The sequence below is a fragment of the Lissotriton helveticus genome, chromosome 2_2 (assembly GCF_964261635.1).
Source record: "Lissotriton helveticus chromosome 2_2, aLisHel1.1, whole genome shotgun sequence".
NCBI lineage: Eukaryota > Metazoa > Chordata > Amphibia > Caudata > Salamandridae > Lissotriton > Lissotriton helveticus.
In genome coordinates this window covers 9,738,799-9,761,655 of record NC_136060.1, presented here as the reverse complement: position 1 = coordinate 9,761,655, position 22,857 = coordinate 9,738,799, and positions in this window count along the sequence as shown.

Sequence of the window (22,857 nt, the reverse complement as noted above, 5' to 3'; positions counted from 1 at the left end):
AGGAGATCATCAATATACTGAACCAATACAGACTCTCCAGGCTTATTCAAACTCTCTAATGATTTCTTTAGCAACTGATTAAAGATCGATGGACTCTCAGTATACCCTTGAGGAATTCGGCACCATGCCAAGATACGATCTCCGAACCAGAACGCGAAAATTGGCTGACTTTCTGGGTGCAATGGAACTGTAAAGAACGCATTACACAAATCAATCACAGTGTACCATTCTGCATCATGAGGAATTTTATATAAAATCACTGCTGGATTTGGTACAACCGGACAACATGGGACAACTATTTTATTAACTTTTCTTAAATCTTGTACAATTATAAAAGTTCCATTTGGCTTTTTCAATCCCATTATCGGTGAATTACAAGGACTACTCTCTATTTCTCTTAGTATGCCTTGTTCAATCATCTTGTTTATTACTGGGGTTATTCCTTCAATTATTTCTGCAGTCATTTTGTACTGAGGAATGTTTGGGTAATTTGCACCTTTTTTTACAGAGACTTTTACAGGGTCTACATCTTTCATTAATCCAATATCTTCTCCTGTGAAATCCCTTACCTTCTCTTTCACGACCTCCTTTAACTCATCAGGGATCTTTTCTCGATCAAACATGGGGAAGAATTTGTTTTGCTCTGCCTCAATCATGAGCATAGTCATTTAATACAGGCTATCTTCATCTGGGGTTTGCAGTTCTATGCCATCTGATGAACAGTATATGGCACAGTTCATTTTACACAAATATCTCGTCCTAACAGATTTACGGGACTACTATCACACACCACAAATCGGTGCATATCTTTGAAATTTCCAATTTCCACTTCAACTGGTTGTGTCAAAGAAGTTTTAATCTGTCTATTAGCCACGCCTGCAACTTGGATGCTCTCTCCCGAGAGAGGAAGATTTTGGACTTCCACTGACCTAATAGTAGAACGGGTAGCACCAGTGTCCACTAGGAAAGTTATTTCTACATCATTTACTTTTCCGTTTACAAATGGACCAGACTGATCTACCTCAAGAGTGGCTCCAAGCACACACTCTTCTTCCTCTCTCAGGCACCATCAGAAACTTTCATGCGACTCACTCCCACCTTCCTCTTGTAACCAATACTAGGGACTCACATTCACTCTGGATGATCTATTTACCTGCTTGCCTTCGCTGAGTCCTGTCTCTGCACTGTATCTCTGATGGTTTACATTGTGTGGAAGTGGCGGTTGTGGCACCTGACTTTACTGATTAACTATCTGCTGCTGTTGCGGTTGCTGTTTAATTACCTCATTCTGTACCTGTGGATTCAATGATGTATTTTACGCATTAATTCTTGGTGGATACTTACACTCTTTTCTCCAATGCCCTATTCTGCCGCAATTATGACATGGATATTTTTTCTTCAGCTCCTCTATGTTTCTTACTAATTTCATTTTTGGAAAATCGTCTTTTGGTTTTCCCTGACTTGTATCAACATTTTTACTGTCCAATTGTGCTACTTGTTCTGCTACCTTCACTTGTGCCCACATAGCTTTCTCTTTTAATTTCTTTTGTTTTCGTCAATTTCTTCACTGCAATATTTAGCCTTTCTCAAAACCTCATCTACAGTGATCGACTGCCATCCTATCAACGTGTGTCGGATCATGTCTCCAATTTCTGGTCTTAGTCCATACACAAATCGGTATACAAAGTGACTCATGTCCTTTTCACTCAACTCTTCACATCCACTGTATTGTTTAAACACCAACAGCAATCTTTCATAGAATGCATGTACAGATTCTTTTGGTTCCTGATTAGTCCTATCTATTTTAACCCAATCTGTCTCTTTTGGTGGAATTTTATTTTTCAAGAATACAATTACTTGTTCATATTTGTGCATTACATCTGGTGATGGGGCACCTGTCACTTTGTCTCGAGGATAATCCTCCCTTGGCCAATCTACTGATATTTTACATTCAGTCCATAAGTCTGCTGGTACAACTATGTCAAATAATCCATCCAGATCAACCCATAACACTCTTGAAACTTTCACAAATCGATCTACTTGTCGATACCATTCTACTGGCTTTTCTCTCAATCTAGGGAAATCATTTCCCTAATCCAAGGAACATGTACATATCCTCCACCAGGTATTTCTCTCATAGGGAACTCATTTGCAACTGTCTCTTTTTCTCTAACTGGAAACGCTAACGTGGATTTATGACTAGTCTCCTCTTTCTTCTTTGCCCATTTCACTCTCCATTTATTTACATCTCCCCATCTACGTAACAATACAATTAATTCTTTTATTTGGGTCAACCTTCCGGCAGTATTCATGTTTTCAATGTCCTTTTCTTAAAAATCCACTCTATAAGATTTCTGCAACGTTTTTTCTTTGCAAAGTCTACTTCGAATTTATTCGCCACACTTTCTAAATGATCATGTACAGATTTTTCTTTCCATGTTATACTTTTACACATGAACATAAATTCATCATCTTGGTACGTTTTTAATCTATCTGCTCCAATTGTTCCAATAATTAATTCTTCCATATCGACTTTTAATCTCGCTACATCCAATATTTTGGGTTCATGCTCTTTTAATTTCAAAGTTTTAATCCAGGGGTTTGTGTCAAATCTATTTTCACTATACTCCTTTCTGGTGTAGCAGAGTCAGATTCTGCTCCCGTTGCATATTTGTAAGGTAAACTCTGATTAAAATTTAAATCAGGCGGAATTACAGTGTTTACTCGTTTAACTGCTGACAAATCTGGATAAATGTTTCTGCTCAGCTTTTGCACACCCTCTTGTAACGGAGTTGTTAAACTGGGTTCTTTTACTCTTTGATTTCCAAACACTGGAATTACAGGTCCTATCGTTACTGGGACTGTTACTGCTACTATGTTTTTCGTTAGTTCTTGTATTCTCTCTGTCAATGCATTTGTAGTTCGTATATATTCATCCGTACTTGTTTGCTCTTCAGCTCGTTTTTCTACTCTATTTACGCTCTCTCGCTCACTATTTTGCTTTGGAATACCAGTAAGTCTTGGTTCTGTCATTGAGGTACTCGGATTATATCTCACTTCTACTCTGTCTGGTAGGTCTTTAAAATTTGAAAATTGCCTTGGGGTCTCATTATTCCTTTCATCTACGGGTGGAGCACTAGGTGTATTTTTTTATTTTTTATTTTATTTAATGCGATTTTATATAGCGCGAACTTTACCCAAAGGTGTCAGAGCACTTTACATAAGAACCAGTTGCAAAACATACGTACAATGGTCTACTGCATATACTAGTGATTAGAGTTATCTCTAAATACATAGGGAAGGGATACAAATGGATATACTCTAAGAGTCACATAGGAATGGTAGAGAGTAAAAAGGTCTACTGCATATACTAGTGATTAGAGTTATCTCTATATACATAGGGAAGGGATACGAATGGATATACTCTAAGAGTCACATAGGAATGGTAGATAGTACAAAGGTCTACTGCATATACCAGTGATTAGAGTTATCTCTATATACATAGGGAATCGATACGAATGGATATACTCTAAGAGATACATAGGAATGGTAGAGAGTACAAAGGTCTACTGCATATACTAGTGATTAGAGTTATCTCTATATACATAAGGAAGGGATATGAATGGATATACTCTAAGAGTTGCATAGGAATAGTAGAGTAGAAAGGTCTACTGCATAAACTAGTGATTAGAGTTATCTCTTTATACAGAAAAGCAGAGTTCCATTAAGTGGGGTCCGAGGGGGGATGCAGTCACAGCACAAAGGGATGGACAGAGAAGGGCAGGAAAGTGAGACAAACGAGAGAGGGAAGCAGATAGTAATGAGTAAGACAGTGATGAGTGTGTCAGAGGCAACAGGAGAGACAATAGAAAGGTCGCTAGGCCAGAGGGAGAGGTCAGAGATCGCTAAAATGGCGGAGGAGAAAGGTAGAAGAAGAAGCGAGTCATAAAATGAAAATGGCGGGGAGCACAAGATCCAAGTCTGAAAGGCCAGGAAGAGGGCTGCCATAGCCAGCAAGTCCGGGGGGAGAAAGGCAGTCCACAGCATCATCGTCCATGAGGAGTTGCGGCAGAGGAGTTCAAGCTGGAAACCAGAGGTCAGGGAAGAAGGACCCCAGGCGCCAAGGCAGCTGATCGCAGAACGGGAGGCAGCAAAGTAAAAAACAAAGTTTAAAGGGAAGGAGGAGCGGGCCTCTCACCAGAGCCCAGTTAAACATGCTGTGGGGGGTGCCGTTGTGCGTGGGGGGCTCAGCGGCAGCTAAAAGCAGGCTCTTGGTGGTCTGATAGTCCCGTAGTCTGCCCCCGAACTGACCGGGTGAGCTCCGGAGCTTCCCTGCAGAAAATGGCGCCTGCTCGGGTGCTGAGCTGTTGGTGGTGGAGGAGCCTGGAGAGGTGCAGGAGTGCTGGGCTCTCCGTGGTGGGCCGCTGGCTCAACAGCATCATGGACGCTGTAAGGCTCTGGCGCGCGTGGATATTTGATCTCCGGAGGCTCTGAGGAGCGCTCGCGCTGCTCTGGGGCTCCTTGAAGTGGCAGTAGTTGCCTGCTCTGTGCATATCATAGGCTCTGTGGCAGCTCTGCTTCCCAGTCGCCTCAGTGGATACCATAGGCGCTGCTCTATGGATAAAGATGGATATGCTGAGAGTAAGCCAGAGGCCTTCTCTGTGCTGCTCGCTCTCCTGGCGTCTCCGCAGCCATCAGAGCCGTCCAGTCCATAAAGAACCTGGTTGATATGGTGGCGGTCTCCTATTTAATATTTCTTCTAGCACAGCATCCTCTGATTCACTGTCACTATAACCTTCTATCCCCGTTTCTATATTTTTCCTCTTTTCGGTGCATTTCTGCCCCTTCAGAATCATCCACGAATCTAACCGGAAACATGCCATCACACATGTCAGCATTCCTCCATCTACTCTCATGTGTTTCTCCCCATAAATTACGAAATCTACCTCTTGGTCTGATATGTCCTTTCAACCTCTCACTTTCCAACTCATGCATCTCATCCTCCCATTCAACTAAAGCTTCGAACTGAGTTGGTCTGGATCATCTTTTCTCTCAAATTCCTCAAAACTGCCACATCTAAAGATCCTCCTTCCGGGAAAGCCAACACACCATCATTTCTGGTATATCTCACCCAATTCTCTAACCTAACACACGTATGGTAACCATATTTTGACAACATGTAGGAAGCAGGCGTTTTCGGCGGAGGAAGCAATTTTCCCTCTGTTGTGACTATTGCCTTGTCCTTCACATATACACTTTTCAATTTCTTAAACCATGAAGGTTTCTTCTTTTCCTCTCCGTAGTAGTAATCAATTTTTCTGTAAAATTCCCTGTCTTTCAAAAGATCGCGTACTTCCCTGTTGCTGTTCCGTAACACCAACCTATCACAGCGCGGTTCACACTAGCATACCAATTAGAACAAGATACGTCTCCTTAGTGCTTAACCAATAATTGTGTTGCTTTTCGTGATGCACCAATCAGCTCTTTGCCCTGTCTTGGACACGCAGACCAATCCCAGCGCCACACTTTGACGTCACCAGCGCTCCGGCTTCTGCAGCGCCGACTGACCCCTCCTTTACAAGGTTTATTCAAGAAGCCGTATTTACAAGATATTTTACAAAATTGGTTAGTAACTTACACAAAGCAACTCCATTCGGCTGTTTCGCTAAGTAAAGTGATAGAATTTTCTCAATCACAGAAGTATTCTGTATTTCCAGTAGACAGCGCTTACCTCTTCTCTACCACAGAATTTTGCACTTGCTGATAAAGTAGCACCACTTCCTCTACCTTAGCCTTCTCACAAGCTCGGGTTAAGCTCTATTACTCTCCCAGCAGTAAGTTTTAAATCAGGATACGCAATGATCCCTATACTTGAAAGCCAAGATTTTATAGACTGTCCTCGCTATACATGTATCCTTTCACACGTAGTGTCCCTAACAAGTGATATACGACGATACCACCGCAGTATACAGACTATGCAATGTATGACTTCATTGCCACAGTTCCTCTTCCTGCAGACAGAGTGACCAGCTTCACGCAATACTCGGAAGCCTTTTCAGGACTACATATAACAAGATACCAACTCAACAGATGTTATTCATAATTCTATACCTCAAAACCTTTATATAATGCTCTATACATAATCCTAGCTAATACTATAGCAACCAATGCTCTGCTACCAAGTTATTTACTGATGCAGCGGTTCTCCAGAAATAATTTCTAAAGTCATGTCACCTTTTCCCTGAAGTACAAAATCATACATTTACTCGACAGTGGGGCCCATGACACTGCGAGTTACTCACAAATACTTACACCATACTCCATGGATCGGTGAAATTCAGAGGAGAGCTGCTGTATCATAGTGAAGTGTCTAAAACTAAACCAATTATTTATACTATTTACACCTGCAGTTTAAAGAGATTTACCATGGTTTTCATTAATCAAACATTTATACAGACACGCCACCTTTAGGGTGATGGATCTGCTAGTAAAAAATTAGGCGTAGGAAAACTCAAGACCAGCTTAATTCTCCATTTATCTAATTTTTATTAAATGCAAATTTAACATGTCTAAAATGTTATTCACTTTATTTATTTCTTTATTCAAAATCGACATTTAAAGAAAGAATATAAGAATTTTATTTCAAAACAGTTAATCCCATTTATTTAGGAAAACATCGGAAAAATAGAAATTTTATTCAGATTTGAAGGTACAAGTATTAGCAAAAGATTAATAGTTCCCAAAATTCATTCTTTCCCTATTTCCCTAACTAACAACCTCACCTAATGTCCAAGTTTCATTCAAAAGTAATATAAAAGTCCCTAAGTTCTTACGTATCAGGAAGATCAGCATACGGACAGCATCTCTGGAGGAAAACGAGAAGGAGTTTTTTTCCTCCCTAAAATCACTATATATACCTTTTTCACTAGCTCTATCTATCTAAAGATGTAACTTTCGACATAAATTTGAGTTCTCATTGGACAGTTTTAGAGTGGGTGAGCATCATCCCACCATTACTTCATCTATTCTGCTTCCGTCAGCTTGATTTAAAATGAGTTATTGTCCTGAGCCTTGTCCGGCCTAGTCCTGTTTCTCACTTAGCTACTTTTCTGGATTTTCACATGTTCTGAACCATTGTGCTCAACTTTTGGCAGCCATCTAGACTTCCAGGCCATAGTGTCCTTGAACTGAGCTCACTCCAATCAGCTCGCATTCGAACTCTGCGTCGGGCTCACGCATGCCCAGTCCGCCTTTTATTCGCAGTTCAGCAAGCCGGACATCTTTGTTTAGGCCTCATGTACCATAATGGGAACTATCATAGAAACAAACACAAACTAACGTTAATTCTTGAATTTTAGCCCTCATTTTTACCTTCCCCTTACTAAGGTTTTCCCTTTTAGTGGTTACCTAGCAAATAAGCGACATTTAGGCGTAATATACTCACTTATCCTCCGGGTTCTGCCACAATATACATAAACAAAAGCACATTTATGCCGCATTCCATTATTTTAAAGCTGCTTATTAGTTTAGAACACGACAAAATCACAGTTAGTTAATTATTATTGTAACATAAGCAGAAATTAATTCCCATGTGTATTTGTGTAGGTGCAATTTTTACTCTAGATTGATTAGTTCCACACGTCATTCCATCAGTTCACGTTATTATTATTGGAGTGTAACTTCCCAAGAAGTATACAAAATTTTGTTTCACCACCTTGCTCCATCAAAGGGTTTGAATTTAATAAAGCTCTTTCATCTAATTCTGCATTGAGCATTCTTCTTCGCAACAGGAGTGTGGCGGTGCAGAAGCAGTCCTGGATGCGTGCTCACCGCAGCGGAGCCAATCCACCATCTTCCTTTTCCCCCACCAGGCCTGTTCTCAACTCTCTATTGGTTACCCTATTGTGATGTAATGTAGTTGTTCTTTCCCAGGTTTTCTGGGTAATTAAGTTATTTTCTTTATTGGCTGCTGTGTAAATATAACAGGAAATGAGAGAATAATATTCGCCTCCGTATGTTTAATAAAAAATTAGCCTTTGAAACACCAAGGCTAGGAAATCTCAATGATAGTCATTAAATGGCCCCTGTTCAAATCGTTTTAAAATTCCTGGGTCTCATCTGTGCAATACAAAACGTCTCAAACAAACAAGCAAGCACATAAATAACTACATCAATCAATCAATTCATCAATAAATAAATAATTCTTGGAACTAGGTGCTTCTTGGAGAGAGGAAATTCTGTATTCAGCAAAAATTAGGAAAGTTCTACAGCTGAAAGCTACTGATACGTCTCTCGGAATAGTTAGGCATTGGTTTTGAGAGGAGTATGATGAAACAAGAGTTTATTCTATATTTTAGGGAACGAAATTTCAGCGTTCTGATTCCAGTTTAATATTTCGTAATGGCCTGGCAAACTGTTATATTAGGTATAATCTGATTAGAAAATCTCTCTTTAAAGCGCACCGCAGCTTTATTAATATGTAAACTATCCAATGTAAGTGGCCCCTGCAGCTATTCCCCCCTTGGTGGCAATACTGGGGCGTCATAAGACGGCGTCCTGCCGCTTAACGGTACTTTCCAAGCGGGGCTCGCGATTCGCGTGGGCGCAGTTAAACTTCAAGTACTCCCTTTAAGACGTAATTCTGCGGTCCTTCGGTATGCTCACGATTGCAGTTTTTATGAATTGCTACTGGACGTGCTCGCCTCGCCGCAGCTTCAATTGAGTCCCATTATATTGCTTAAACTAATTAAAAAATAGGAATACATTTGGCTTTCTTTCTGAATGATAACAATTGAGCAGCAAGCAATATGTAATAAACCAAGTGAGGGAGTAGCCTGTGTTACTCAAATCCATTGTCTTTCCCCGATTAGTAAAGGAACGCAACCGTGTTCCCTTCTCGCATCTTCAATATTGAACTCTGGGGAAAGCAATAAGACAAAATATTAGCACAGGCAAGCGATAGCGTCCGCTAAGCACTAGCAAGAAAAAAGCTAATTACTTACGCATAATGAGGCCAAATTATGCATAAATATTCAGTGTGACACAACGTCCCCAATGGCGCGCGTGTTCACGCAGCAGTTTCCCACTGCTCCAGAGGCATTTGCCACAGACTGAGCCTCCCATGCGGCCCTAGCAGCCACCCTCCATGCCGGCAGGGTGAATGAAGACAAGCCTGCCTTGTGAGTCGTCAACAGGTAGAGGTAAAGCGAAGACTCAAAATCTGCTCCAAAACCTGTGCGCGAGTCAGCAGTATTATTTTTTTAATGGAACAATTTTCATATTCCAGTAGCAGCAGAATAGATGAGCCACATAAAATCCAATTCAGTGGTAAATTGCAAGCTGGTAAAACTTCCAGAATAGAAAACAATTAGCTGTTTTATTTTCTTTTCTAATAAGGCTAAGTGGCCCGATAATATCACCGTGCGCCGAGGCTGCTAATAAAGAACTGCCAAATAGAATTTGCCACTTTCCCAATCGCTGCCATGATCGGTCTTTGCGTTTTGATTATCTCTAAACTTTGCTTCAATTTTCGCACGGAAACGCTCTCTGTGATAATTGCTTTAACATTTATTCCAGGTCAAATGGTTAACTATGAATAATGATGTGTCAAAAATGTACAGTAATGCTGTCAATAGAGCAATTACCATTTGTCTGGGAGATTATTGCGACACAAGACCATACTTACTGGGCAGTCCAGCACAACAACAAAGAAACAGGGGCAAAGGGGCTGATTGGTTGCAGCCTGGGATCGCCGCGCACAGGTTTGACAGATATTAATTGCGCTGGAAGCCGGGATAACAGCTCCACGCTGCAGCTCCCACCAGGCGATATTATAGTTGAGTTTTCACATCACGAATGGGAGGAAACAATATTTACATACCCTCCACCTGAAGCAGGCAGAATGTTAGTTTTCATCTCTTCTGTCTGCCTTTTCAACAATGCTAACAACCACGAGGAAGTGTATTCATATTTTAGAGAAGCGCTGAATAAATCATGGCTCATACTAATCCGAGATGACAACTCTTTCGTTTATTGTCAATATTGTGGCAGAGGAGCTGGTAAAAGTCGAGTCTTTTATAATGACTTTTCATAGAAGGGGATATGCTGGAAATGGTTTTCCCTGCATTACATTAATGCTTAAGCTGAATAGAACACAGTGGATGAAGGCCGGTGGTTTCCAGGAAGCGCTTTCTTTGGTGTTCCAGGAACAATTCTCCTGGCGCGTGTACGATAGTTTAGAATTCTAAAACGCATACCTGATGAGTTGTCTGAATATTTTTTAATTAGATGCATGTTATTAATGATCTGTTTACTAAAGGCAGCGAGGCAAAGAGAAGCCACAGGTAAATTAGGCTCATCAATAACGGACAAAGATCTATGCTCATACATCTTAGACGCACGTGTACACACACTCCAATCACTGAGTACAAGCATGCCTATGCACTTTATTATACACAGCCGTTGTACATATATACATATTTTAAAATACTTACACTCCACTAGGCTCCTCAATTGTATTGCCATAATTAATATGCTTTTTGTTTATTTAATTAAGGGGTTTGCTAGCAGCGGGGGAAGGTTAAAGTACTGTAGACCTGTACTTCTTTGAATCTGTATCGAGTCCTGCACTAGACTAACCATGAAAAATAGCAACAAACGTTGGGTAGCACACATTTAAACACCAAAGCCCTTTGAGATTCAGGATTATTCATTAGTAACGGTCCCAACAAATTCGTAATTTAGTACTTTGCTAGAACTAGGGGCAGTCTAAACAACATTTTTAGGCGTAAACCGTGGTAGGTGTGGAACAAATAAGCTGGCTATTTTGCAGAAAAATGTGTGTATAGTATATAAGCAGCATTAAACAACATATAACGTGTATAAAAACAAACTGCTACAATGGCATAAATGGTTAAAAAAGGGAAAGTAATAAATAAAATGACACAAAAAAAGTCAAAATCGTATCGAGGGAACAGAGATGTGAATTTTTAAAGTTTTAAGTAAAACAAAATTAACAATCAATCACAAAAGCACATATGTCAATCAATCAATCAGAACATTTGTAAAGCGCACTACTCACCCGCGGGGTCTCAAGGTGCCGGGGAGAGGGGGATGCTGCTACTGCTCGAATAGCCAGGTCTTGAGTAGTCTTCTGAAGGTTAGCAGGTACTTGGTCTGCCGTAGGAGAATGGGGAGGGTGTTCCAGGACTTGGCGGTGAGGTAGGAGAATGATCTGCCGACTGTGGTTGCTCTCCAGATGTGAGGGACGATGGCGAGGTCGGCGGAGCAGAGCTGGCGGTTCGGGGTGTAGAAGTTGAGTCGTTTGTTGAGGTATGCTGGTCCGGTGTTGTGTAGTGCTTTGTGGGCGTGGGGAGGAGCTTGAAGGTGATCCTCTTGTTGACGAGGAGCCAGTGCAGGTTTCTCAGGTGGGGTGTGATGTGGCTGTGGTAAGGGATGTTGAGGATCAGGTATGAAGAGGCGTTCTGTATGCGTTGAAGTTGTTTCAGTAGTTTGGCCGGGGCTCCCACGTAGAGGCTGTTTCCGTAGTCCAGTCTACAGCTGACGAGGGCCTGGGTGACTGTTCTTCTAATGTCGGTGGGGATCCACCTGTAGATCTTTCGGAGCATGCAGAGGGTGTTGAAACAGGAGGCTAAGATGCCGTTGACTTGCTTGGTCATGGAGAGTGTTGAATCGAGGATGAATTCCAAGTTACGTGCGTAGTCGGTGGGTGTTGGTGTTGGTGCTGCTGCCAGGGCGGTCGGCCACCAGGAGTTGTCCCAGGCATAGGGGGTGTAGCCGAGGATCAGGACCTCCGTCTTGTCCGAGTTCTGCTTTAGGCAGCTGTTCTTCATCCATTCAGTGACGGCTTTCATTCCTTCGAGGAGGTTGGTTTTGACAGTGAGAGGGTTCTTAGTGAGCGAGAGTATCAGTTTTGTGTCATCGACGTAAGAGATGATGTTGAGGTTGTGCAGTCTGGCGACGTGGGCGAGCGGGGTCATGTAGATGTTGAACAATGTCAGGCTGAGGGAGGATCCTTGGGGTACACCACAGATGATCTTGGTGGCTTCAGATCAGAAGGGGGAGGCGGATGCACTGTGTTCTGCTGGAGAGGAAGGAGGTGGTCCAGTCCAGTGCTTTGCCTCGGATTCCTTCGTTGTGGAGGCGAGTGCATAGGAAGCGGTGACAGACTGTCGAATGCGGCTGATAGGTCCAGAAGGATGAGGGGCATGGTCTCGCCATTGTCCAGCAGGGCCCTGAGGTCATGGGTGGCAACGATTAGGGCAGTTTTGGTGCCGTAGTTACTGCAAAACCCGGACTCGGACGTGTCCAGGATGTTGTTCTCCTCGAAGTAGCGGGTCAGCTGTTTGTTGACAGTTTTCTCCATGACCTTCACTGGGAACGGGGGCAGGGAGATGGGCCGGTAGTTCTTGAGGTTCCTGGGGTCTTCTTTGGGTTTCTTGAGCAGGGCGTTGATCTCGGTGTGCTTCCAGCTCTCCCGGAAGGTTGCAGTCTCGAAGGAGATGTTGATGGCTTTGTGGAGCCTTCACTTCACACTACAGCGATGACAATCCATGGCAGTCTCCCGGCTCCTCCTGGCCTCCGCACACAGAACTCTTTGTGCTGGACTATAGAAGGTAACTTTTTTCAGCTGAACTAACCTTTGTGCATGTATCCGGGCTGCACTCCATGGCGATTGGCCTGAACTTGTGACTTTTACCCAGTCTCGTACAACCAGAAAATGGTGAGAGGTGCTTTGTGCTATTTGGCAATAGACTTACCGTACATCTTTGAAATTGCATATCTTCCATTCTACTGATTAGATTTTTGTACTTTTGGCATCAAATAATGTATTACATTTTGCTCCATTTTCCATTTCTCTGGGATGTTTTCTTGTGCTTCATTTTAATTTTTTTGCTGTTTGTGTGCTGCATAAATGCTTTATGTATTGACTCTAAGTTAAGCCTGACTGCTTATATGCCAAACTACCAGAAGGTTAAGCAAAGGTTAAATGTGTGACTTTTTTGTGGTTCAGCCTGAAAAAGATTGTGGTTGTTGCTTGAGTAGGGCTTCATCCAGCCAGCAAAGAGAGGTGGGGAGATTCCCTATTACTATGCCCCTGAACAGCTACAGACTGTAGTGGAGTGGTCTATGCTCGGATTGGAAATGAATTGGAGGCCAATGGATCATTCCATTCTCCGTAGACCATTATAGGATCTAGCCTACTAGGAGAAACACTACAGACAGGGCTTTGAGTGTGCCAGGTCTCACTGGGTCTGAGCACTGGCAGTTTTTTAAAGGGGGGCTCTAAACGGGTCTCTATTGGGCTCTGTTTCGTGCCCTAGCACAGACGGTCTGTCTTTTCCCCCCGGATTGCAGTGACAGCAGTCCGGAAAAAAGTGCCAGGGCACAAAACAGAGCCCGATAGAGACCCGTTTTGAGACAGCAGGCACATCATGTTCGCGGCTGACGCTGCTGTCTCTGCTCACGTCTCACTAGTGTGCGCTGCTCACTTCTTACTAGTGGAGATGTTACGGAATGACGTCATGCCAGGTGAGCGTTGTAGGGGAAGCGAAATCCTTTAATGAGAGTCATTTTCTCTCTAGATTTCCCTTCTCTTTCTGATACTCAGGAGCAGCAACATTGTCGTGGTGTCACTATGGCTTTAAGTGGAAGCTTTCTCAATATTATATACAAGGCACAGTTGCTGCTTATTTATCTTTTGCAACTAACAACCATTGACAAAGACAATAGAACTGACTTGTAGGTATGATGTTACTTGTTGTATCATATATCTGGATGCAATGACAGAACCAGCAAAATACAAGTCTGGCACACACTATGCTCAGCACAAATTTTTGAGAGACCCCCCCAGTTTTTTTTATCCTACTTAAAGCCCTGACTACAGACCTCGTAATGCTTACTTGAGTACACCTGCAGGCACCACCTTGAGGGCCTGTGATTCCTATGTGGGGGCCGGATAGTAACATATCCTTAACCCCATGTACCAAACACTATCAAAACACTTTCACCCCTGCACAGGTAGGTCCTAAAATAACTAGAACTTGCGCCCTTGACATGCATTGTTAATTACCTCACATATTACATCACACAAGACATAGTCTATGAAATCAGTGATAACATCACTGCTAAATCTGAACTTACATTATTGATGAAAACGCAGTGCATGGCGGTGCACATTTTATGGTAACTTTAGGGCATGAGTTATAGTTGCTTATAACTGGTGCATTTTCATGGTTTTGCCCATTTAAAACAGTAATATATTAGCTGACATTTTCACCTAACTATAATATCAAATAAATAAATAAAACCACTTACCCTGCTCTTGCCACATTGCCTATTCTGTTGTTTGTCAACTGCGACTGATATATATATATATATATATATATATATATATATATATATATATATTACCTACTGGCGGTCGCCAGTAGGTATATATAGTTAGGATTTTTTCTCTATGGGATTTTTGAAAATTCTATGTCTAATAACTTTGGCGTTTGTGGACGGAATTGGCTGAAATTTTCAGGAAAATGGCACATTTTGTTTCTGAGCAGCCCTTGAAAATTTGGGGGGGGTTCGTCAGGGGGGGGCCGAGAAAAAAGGGGGGTCCCAAAACGTGTTTTTAACATTGAGTTTTCCATAGGGCGGTTGGCCTCACTTTTAGCCCGAACGGCTGAATGGATTTGCACGAAACTTGGCAAAATTGTAGGGACTGGTAGCCCGATGTGCCTTTTGTAGGTCTCAATATATGTGCTCCAGTGGATTTTGAGAAATTAACGTTTAAAAAAAGATATATATCTGTAACAGCGGACCAGGCAGCGTCCCAGGACGCGTACTTTTCGCGCAACGGAGCTTTGTGAAGCGAAGCTGATTGGTTCTCCGGCGTCTGTCAACATTCCAAACAGTCCGTAGCGGCCGCCATCTTGTCTCTCGGTAGGATCGAGAGACAAGAGGAGGCGAAAGCGAAGGGGCAAATGACCATAAGGGGGAATAGTAGATCCTCGCTGACCCCCTAGGTTTGATGTGGAGGTTTTAAAAGGGCCCCGCGGGGCAAAAAAAAAAAAAAATAATAATAATCGAACGGCTGAATGGATTTGCACGAAACTTGGTAAAATATTAGGGACTGGTAGCCCGATGTGCCTTTGCTAGGTCTCAATATATGTGCGCCAGTGGATTTTGAGAAATTAACGTTCAAAAAAAGATATATATCTGTAACAGCGCTCCGCTTCGCGTAACGGAGGTTTGCGAAGCTGATTGGTCAGTCTGTCACTGGGCTATAGTTGGGCTACATCTGGCTGATATTTGGGCTACATTTGTTTTTTTGTGTGTCTGGCGGCCATCTTTGGGCTACATTGGGCTACATTGGGCTTCATTGGGCTACATTGGGCTACATTTGGGCTCCAACATATATATAGGCCAATGTAGCCCAATATATATTTTTCAAAGTTAATTTTCGTAAAAACCACTGGAGCATATATCTTGAGACATAGCAAAGGCACATCGGGCTACCAGTCCCTACAATTTTGCCAAGTTTCGTGGAAATCCATTCAGCCGTTCGAGCTAAAAGTGAGTCCAACCGCCCTATGGAAATGAAGGAAATGAATGGGTAATTTGTAATTAGCAAATAGCTAATCGCAAACTAGGAATGGTAAAGAATCGCTATTTATTCCTTAAAGTTCGCTATTTAGGAAATGCAAAAAACGTTGATGATACATATGGCGGTTCATCTCTAACAAGATAAGAAGCATAGGGATACATTTATGATGACTGGCGCATCACCAGGGATGTGTTAGTCATTCTGTGCCGCTGTTCCGTCACCTATGGTGTGCTGCATTTACAATGCGGCGCATCATGGGGCAAAAACAGCACAGATGCGTGATGTATCTGTGCCGTAAAGGTGGCGATTGCTGGAGTTGTATCGCAAGTGTGATGAAGCTCCAGCAAGGGTCGGGGGTGCCCCTGTCGCAGGGTTTCTGTTCTCACACAGAACTGTGGACAGAGGATTAGAACCTCGGCGAATTAGGGTGTCCCAAAACTCACGTTAGTAATCAAAAACTCCTTAGCAAGCTAGGTACAGTGTCACATTGGATATAACAAACTCTCAATGTTTAGACAATCCAGAATATGAACTTATAGTACCTCAGGATACGTGGAACTCATGAACAGTCGGTCGTTATATATTTCTTAGAAACCAGAACATGGAGTTAAGAAGAACACATGTGTATTTGAAATGTTTATTTACTAATGCCGTCTTCTCAGGCGTAGTACCTTAGATAATACAAGTACACATATTATCAGTAGCAAAATTACCAGCATAGTTACTAGTACATAAAAAGCGAATGGTGACAGTATGTTAACATGCTGTAAATGAATAAGAGTTAGCAACACTTATAAGCAGCCGCGGGCCGTGGAGGGAGTTACGGTGGGGCAGGGAGGCGGGGAGGGGGAGGGGCAGGGTGGAGAATACAAGTACACATATTATCAGTAGCAAAATTACCAGCATAGTTACTAGTACATAAAAAGCGAATGGTGACAGTATGTTAACATGCTGTAAATGAATAAGAGTTAGCAACACTTATAAGCAGCCGCGGGCCGTGGAGGGAGTTACGGTGGGGCAGGGAGGCGGGGAGGGGGAGGGGCAGGGTAGAGAGGGCTCCACCCTGCTTCTCCCCCTCCCCGCCTCCCTGCCTCACCGTAACTCCCTCCACGGCCCGCGGCTGCTTATATCTCACCCTCCCTAATACACATATTATATTATTTGCTAAGAAGGTCTCTTTGTGTTGGTTTAGGGCGTGCCCATACTTTAGTGTCTTAGATTTGAAGGAATCACATCAGCATACACCAGCTCTCTCTTCATGTGAACCGCATCAACTGTTGTGTATGTGTGTTCGGCAAAGCAATATAAAACCCGCCTCATGCCCAGAATTGGCAGAAGTTGCACTTATGTTATGAGTATGAAGTCGTGGAGATCAGACCTCATAACAATTCTGTATCGTGTTGTTCTTGAAACTTTAGCACTCGCTGTACAGATATAGTTTAACAAGCAAAGCAGATAGTAGAGCAATAACATATTATTCTCATGTAAACCACGATGAACTACTAGGTGGAAAGCTAAAGCAACAACTAAGTGTTGTGTGCAGAAGTTGCAAAAAAGGAAAAATGGCGTTTAAACCGGTAATGAGCCCATGCTAACTTAACACGGTGTAAAGATATCCAGGACCTAGATGACACCTCCCCATGATCCGGAAACGAACTGAATAAGATAATAGAAGTGCCATCTCATGAGAGCAGATTGCAAGTTTATATGTGGACGGTCCGCAAGGTAAAGCATTAAAAACTAGGAAAATTTAATGCTAAAGAAAAATAAAACAGCCAAGTACTTTATCGAGTCTTAAGCCAATAGGCAAGGTAAATAATAAAAACTTGAAAAATAAGTCAATGAATTGTCAATGAAATGCTAGTACTCAGCATATCAAACATGAAAAAGGTCTATGACATAACTGTGTATGCAAAATAAGCTGCAACAGCCTCCAATAGGAAGTCACCGTCTTCATCCGAAAACAGTTCAGCCATCCAATTTAAAAGCGGAAAAGAACATCCGTGCTCTCCCAGCACCGGATCCTCTATCACCATCAGAGGACAGCTCGGTGGGTTTTCAAGAAAGCTCTGTTCCAAGAAAGACTGTGCTGCCGCCAGTAAATTCCAGGGACCAAATAGTCCATGCATCAATGCCACAGCCATAATCCTTTCGCCAGGACAAACCAACTCGTGAGTAATGATAGGAGTCATCAGCTGATTAAAGTCGACGTCAGGAGAAACCGGTCCGCAGAGACACAAATCAATGGCCCAATCGAAATCACAGGTCAGGCAGTGAAATACAGGCTGGACACAGGTGAAGTAGGAGAATCGAAAAGATAATCCATATGCCGTGCTTAATATCGCCAACGGCATTGTGCCATAATATTCTAGCATGCGATTGCGGAACAGTGTCAGCAGCTGCAGGGTGGGAGGTTGCATAGGAGGGACATCCATATTTAAAAATGTAAAAAAGCACAAGAGCGTCCGCTGGTAATGCAAGTAAAAATGCCAATCCACGAAGCAGAGTGGAGAAAATACAATGAAAGAAAGCAGGGATGACTCCAAAGATTTTCTCAAATGAAGTCACGAGACCACTGGTAACAACTTTAAAAAAGTGCGCCAGGGCCTTTGTGGAGGATGCGTTAAAGATAGTCCGAACCATCTTGCTGAAATTGAAAGGCAAATGTGAATTGAAAAGGGTCTGCACCTCTGTACGGGTGTTCGCTATGTGAAGCACGAAAGTTTCACGGGCCGAACTCAAGGCCACCTCTCTCTGAGACAAAAGAGCTCTTATTCTTGCCATGCCGTTGAAATCTCTCCCAAGGTTGGTATTTGTGGCCAAATTGAAAACTCCCTATGTTCATGTGTGGGAGGAAATAGAACATTTCTGCAGCAAATAACCCGTTCACTTACTGTTACGATAAAAGGAATACTTTTAATTAACTCAGAACAATCTTCATTATTGAGCATCAAATAACTACCATTTTCCAACAACTTGAACGTGGGGATGATAGCAGGAACTGGCGTGCCTTGCAACACGCAAGCCATATTTGGTCGGTGTTTGTTGCATGAACCGTGTAACTGTATGTGCCTACACATTAGTGAATGATCTGGCGTCTCAGTGCATTCCTCTCCATTCAGATAAACTTCTTGATCATCTTTGAAACATCTGTATGTGTATGGAAGCGACCAGACCTCATGAAGAAAAGCACTACCTAAAGGTTCATAACGACCTATTGGTATATATTTCATACAATTTGAAAACTTATATAAAGCAAAAGGCAGCGTTATTAAACCGTGGATAAGGCACGTTGCCAAAAAACCCGCAATCCTCTGCTGATGATGTCACTGAGCATGTCATGAATGATGTAATATGTGACATCATCAGCAGTGGATTACGGGTAATAGTATCTCTAGTTTACTCCCCTATAGCTGTCTTTCTTTTAACATAAGTGTCTGTTTCCTTCCCTTATACTTACTGTTTTTGGTTCGCTTCCGGTTCGCGTACCGGCGAGCGAACTGGGAAGCGAACTAAGAGAAATAGAGGTTGGCACAGTTCCAAATATTGTACCAATTTTTTAATAACGGGGAGGTAGTTCTGAAAAGAACTTTTTTTTTTTTTCTGAACATTTTTTTACTTTTTTTGAATTTTTCTGAACAGTTTTATATTTTTTGGGGTTTTTCTTGGAGGGGGCAATGAAAACGATTCATTGTAAAGGGCTCAACAGGAGCAACAAAACAAAAAAAAGTATTTATTATTTTGGGCGTTTCGTACAAACTTGCATATGATAGTCAATAGCTCTGTTGATCAGAGTGATGCTTCTTTCTCCGTAGCAAATGAATCCATCGTAAAATACGCAGATGTGTTTTACTTCACCAAATCTCATTTGTATTCCTCTGGACAGTCTATCTTGACATATAAGGCAAGTTACGTATCTTGCATTTACTTTTTTCTGACCTTTGGGAATTTAAAAAAATTGCCAAATGAAGTTTTCTTTCCGGTGAGACGTCCTGGGCTCCTCAGGCAAAAACTGCCTCTCTTCGTGCTCGTCGTTCTGTTCCTCTTCTTCCTCTTCTTGTTGAATTATAACTTGAGCAGGTGGTCCACTCTTCCTTGGAGGTGGTGGAGGTGGTGGGGAAGCACCAGCTGAAGCTACTAAAGAAGCCATTGCTCAGTGATCACAAAGGGTCTTTCTCTCACAATGATGAAAGTCAGAGTGAGGAAAGAAGGAGGGATTTTCATCATTTGGGAAAAACAAGAGTTCTCAACCAATGAAAAGTGTTCATTTTAGATTATATGACCTAGTCTTACATCATTAGGAAACCAAAAGTGAAATGAACCAATGAAAAGTGTTATTACCAAGTCACATGACCTGCTGTGTTTACGTTAAGCGCTTTGCAGGGCCTCCCGGTTTGCTTCCAGAAACCTGCGCTTTGCGACTCGCTTCGCGTACCAGTTCACTAACGTAGCACGTCATATGACGTATCACGCGACAACGTGAAACGTCATGCGGACGGGAGGCGTCACGATGTTGTTTTCTAACGCGGCACTTGCGGTAAAGAAACGTTTACCGGCTCGCGGTCTATTTCGCGGCATCAAGGTCAGCTAACGGGAAGCTTCCCGATTCGCGAAGCGGGAACGAAGAAAAAAAAATATAAAAAAAGAAAATTATTCATAAACATATAAAATATATTTTTGGATTTAAAGAAGAATACATTTTACAGCTACAGATATTAGCTGTTAAAAAACCAATGAAATTCACTGAAAAAACCATAGGTTATAGACCATATATAGTTAGGAATTAGCATTTACAAAACCTTATTTTACTCACACAAAACCATTGAAATTCCATATATAGTTAGTTGCACTAACTATATATCGCGCATCCGCAATCCACTGCTGATGATGTCACATATTACATCATTCATGACATGGTCAGTGACATCACTGATGACATCACTGATGACATCTCAAATGACATCACTGATGACATCTCATTTGACATCAATGACCACATCACTGATGATATCATTCATGTGACAATACAATGCATCTCCTCACATTTTAATATAACCTCTGTTACAACCAGTGTTAAATACAGAGTATAATTTTTGAAACCATTGACACACCAATACTAGTTACTACATACGCACTCACTGATTCCTACGTCTACACACACATTCACTCATTCATCCATACAATCATTCATACATACAATCACTCATCTTTACAACACTATCATATGCACTCATACACCTATACAGACATTTACACTCTGTTGCTCATCCATGGAGTTACTCACACACCTAGTCAGTCATGCAAAGAATCAATCACACCTCCATTTTCTAATCTATACAGTTAAACATAGAGCACCTTATATTTTCAAACATATACTAACACATACTTACTCTCTTATACAATCACTGATACAAGTACACATTGATCTGCACAGAGTCACACACCTCCCAACCAGCCACACACACACTCAGTCTCCCATACAAATACTTGGCCAACCAATCAATAACCCATATAGCCACTCATATAGCTACTGATCAACACATGCAGCAGCTTGCACAACAACAGACATACTGATGCAAACTTTCACACAGTTTAGTCACTAACCTATGCATTCAGTAGGACGCATTTAATCACTCACTCATACAGTCAACCACGCACCTACTAAAACCTTCATTCAGACACTTATACATCTACTCATTCTTCAATATGTAAAACATATTTTAACTTTACAGAAACATACAGTCACTGGATGTTGTCATCAGTGATGTCATTTGAGATGTCATCAGTGATGTCATCAGTGATGTCACTGACCATGTCATGAATGATGTAATATGTGACATCATCAGCAGTGGATTGCGGATGCGCGATATATAGTTAGTGCAACTAACTATATATGGAATTTCAATGGTTTTGTGTGAGTAAAATAAGGTTTTCTAAATGCGAATTCCTAACTATATATGGTCTATAACCTATGGTTTTTTCAGTGAATTTTCAAGGTTTTGTAAATGCTAATTCCTAACTATATATGGTCTATAACCTATGGTTTTTTCAGTGAATATATATATATATATATCTAACATTGAAATTGCGAAAAATGGAATCCAGAATGATATTGGGGATGGGAACTGAATACCCGTACGGAAATAATCAAGATGCTGAACTATATGTACATCTGTAAATATGACCATATGGGCAATGATTCCTGCAAACTCCTTACTATAAGACAGAATGGCTTTTTGTATATAGGTGTAAATATCATGAACATTTGTAGCTCAGTTTGCCCTTAAGGTTTGAGGTAAAACGACATATGTGCAGCAGAAATATGTAAATTCTTTTTGCATATAATTGTTATTTTTACATCTATTCCTTCCATATTTAGCAGAAACTGATAGGATAAAAACAAACAAATGAAGGTTTGGCTATAATTCACATATATCACAACCCCGTAAGGACACATAAGAAGTAGAGAAGTACTTGATTAGACAGAGAATGTGTTGCATCTGAAATAAGTAACAGGAGGAATAGTGATTATGGAGTGAAATGCACATGAAGGTTCTACAGTAAATGGAATTGCACAAAGACATTACACGTGAATAAGAATAACGACTGATAATGTACATATTTATGAATAAGAGGGCATAAAATATGAATCAGATATGAGAAATGTTTAATATATCATTCTGTTTCCAATTTTGAAAAAGGTACTTTATAAGACAAATGGAAATAGGATAAATCATTAATTGGATTCCGTGATATGATTCAAAGAGTGAAAAAATTAGCATGCCCTGTTAAATTTTACATATTGTAGATAGTCGTTAGACAGTGGAAAATTATGACAAATGATGTGCAAAGGAAATTGATGAATTTATACAGTACTTCACTGTGATGTCTATGAATTTCATTATTATTATTTTTTGCTGCACTCTTGCACTTTACAAGTACTTCACTGTGATGATTTCCCCCCCAAAAATGGCGACCGCTTCTTGGCCATAATCTGTGAACAAGGTTAACAGTCTAGAGGATGGTGAAAATGGAAAAGGAAACTACCACTGAACACTTTATAAGATGGTCTATGGTCCAGTGGAAGGCTAGTTGTAGCCGAAACGCGTAGGCCGTCCCACCTTTGGAAGTTTTTTGCACACGGTGTACTAAAGGAATACATTTTGATAATAGAACAAATACCTGTTGTTGTGCCGTGACTTCCACCAGGAGGAAAAATGAGGCGAGAGGGATCGAAG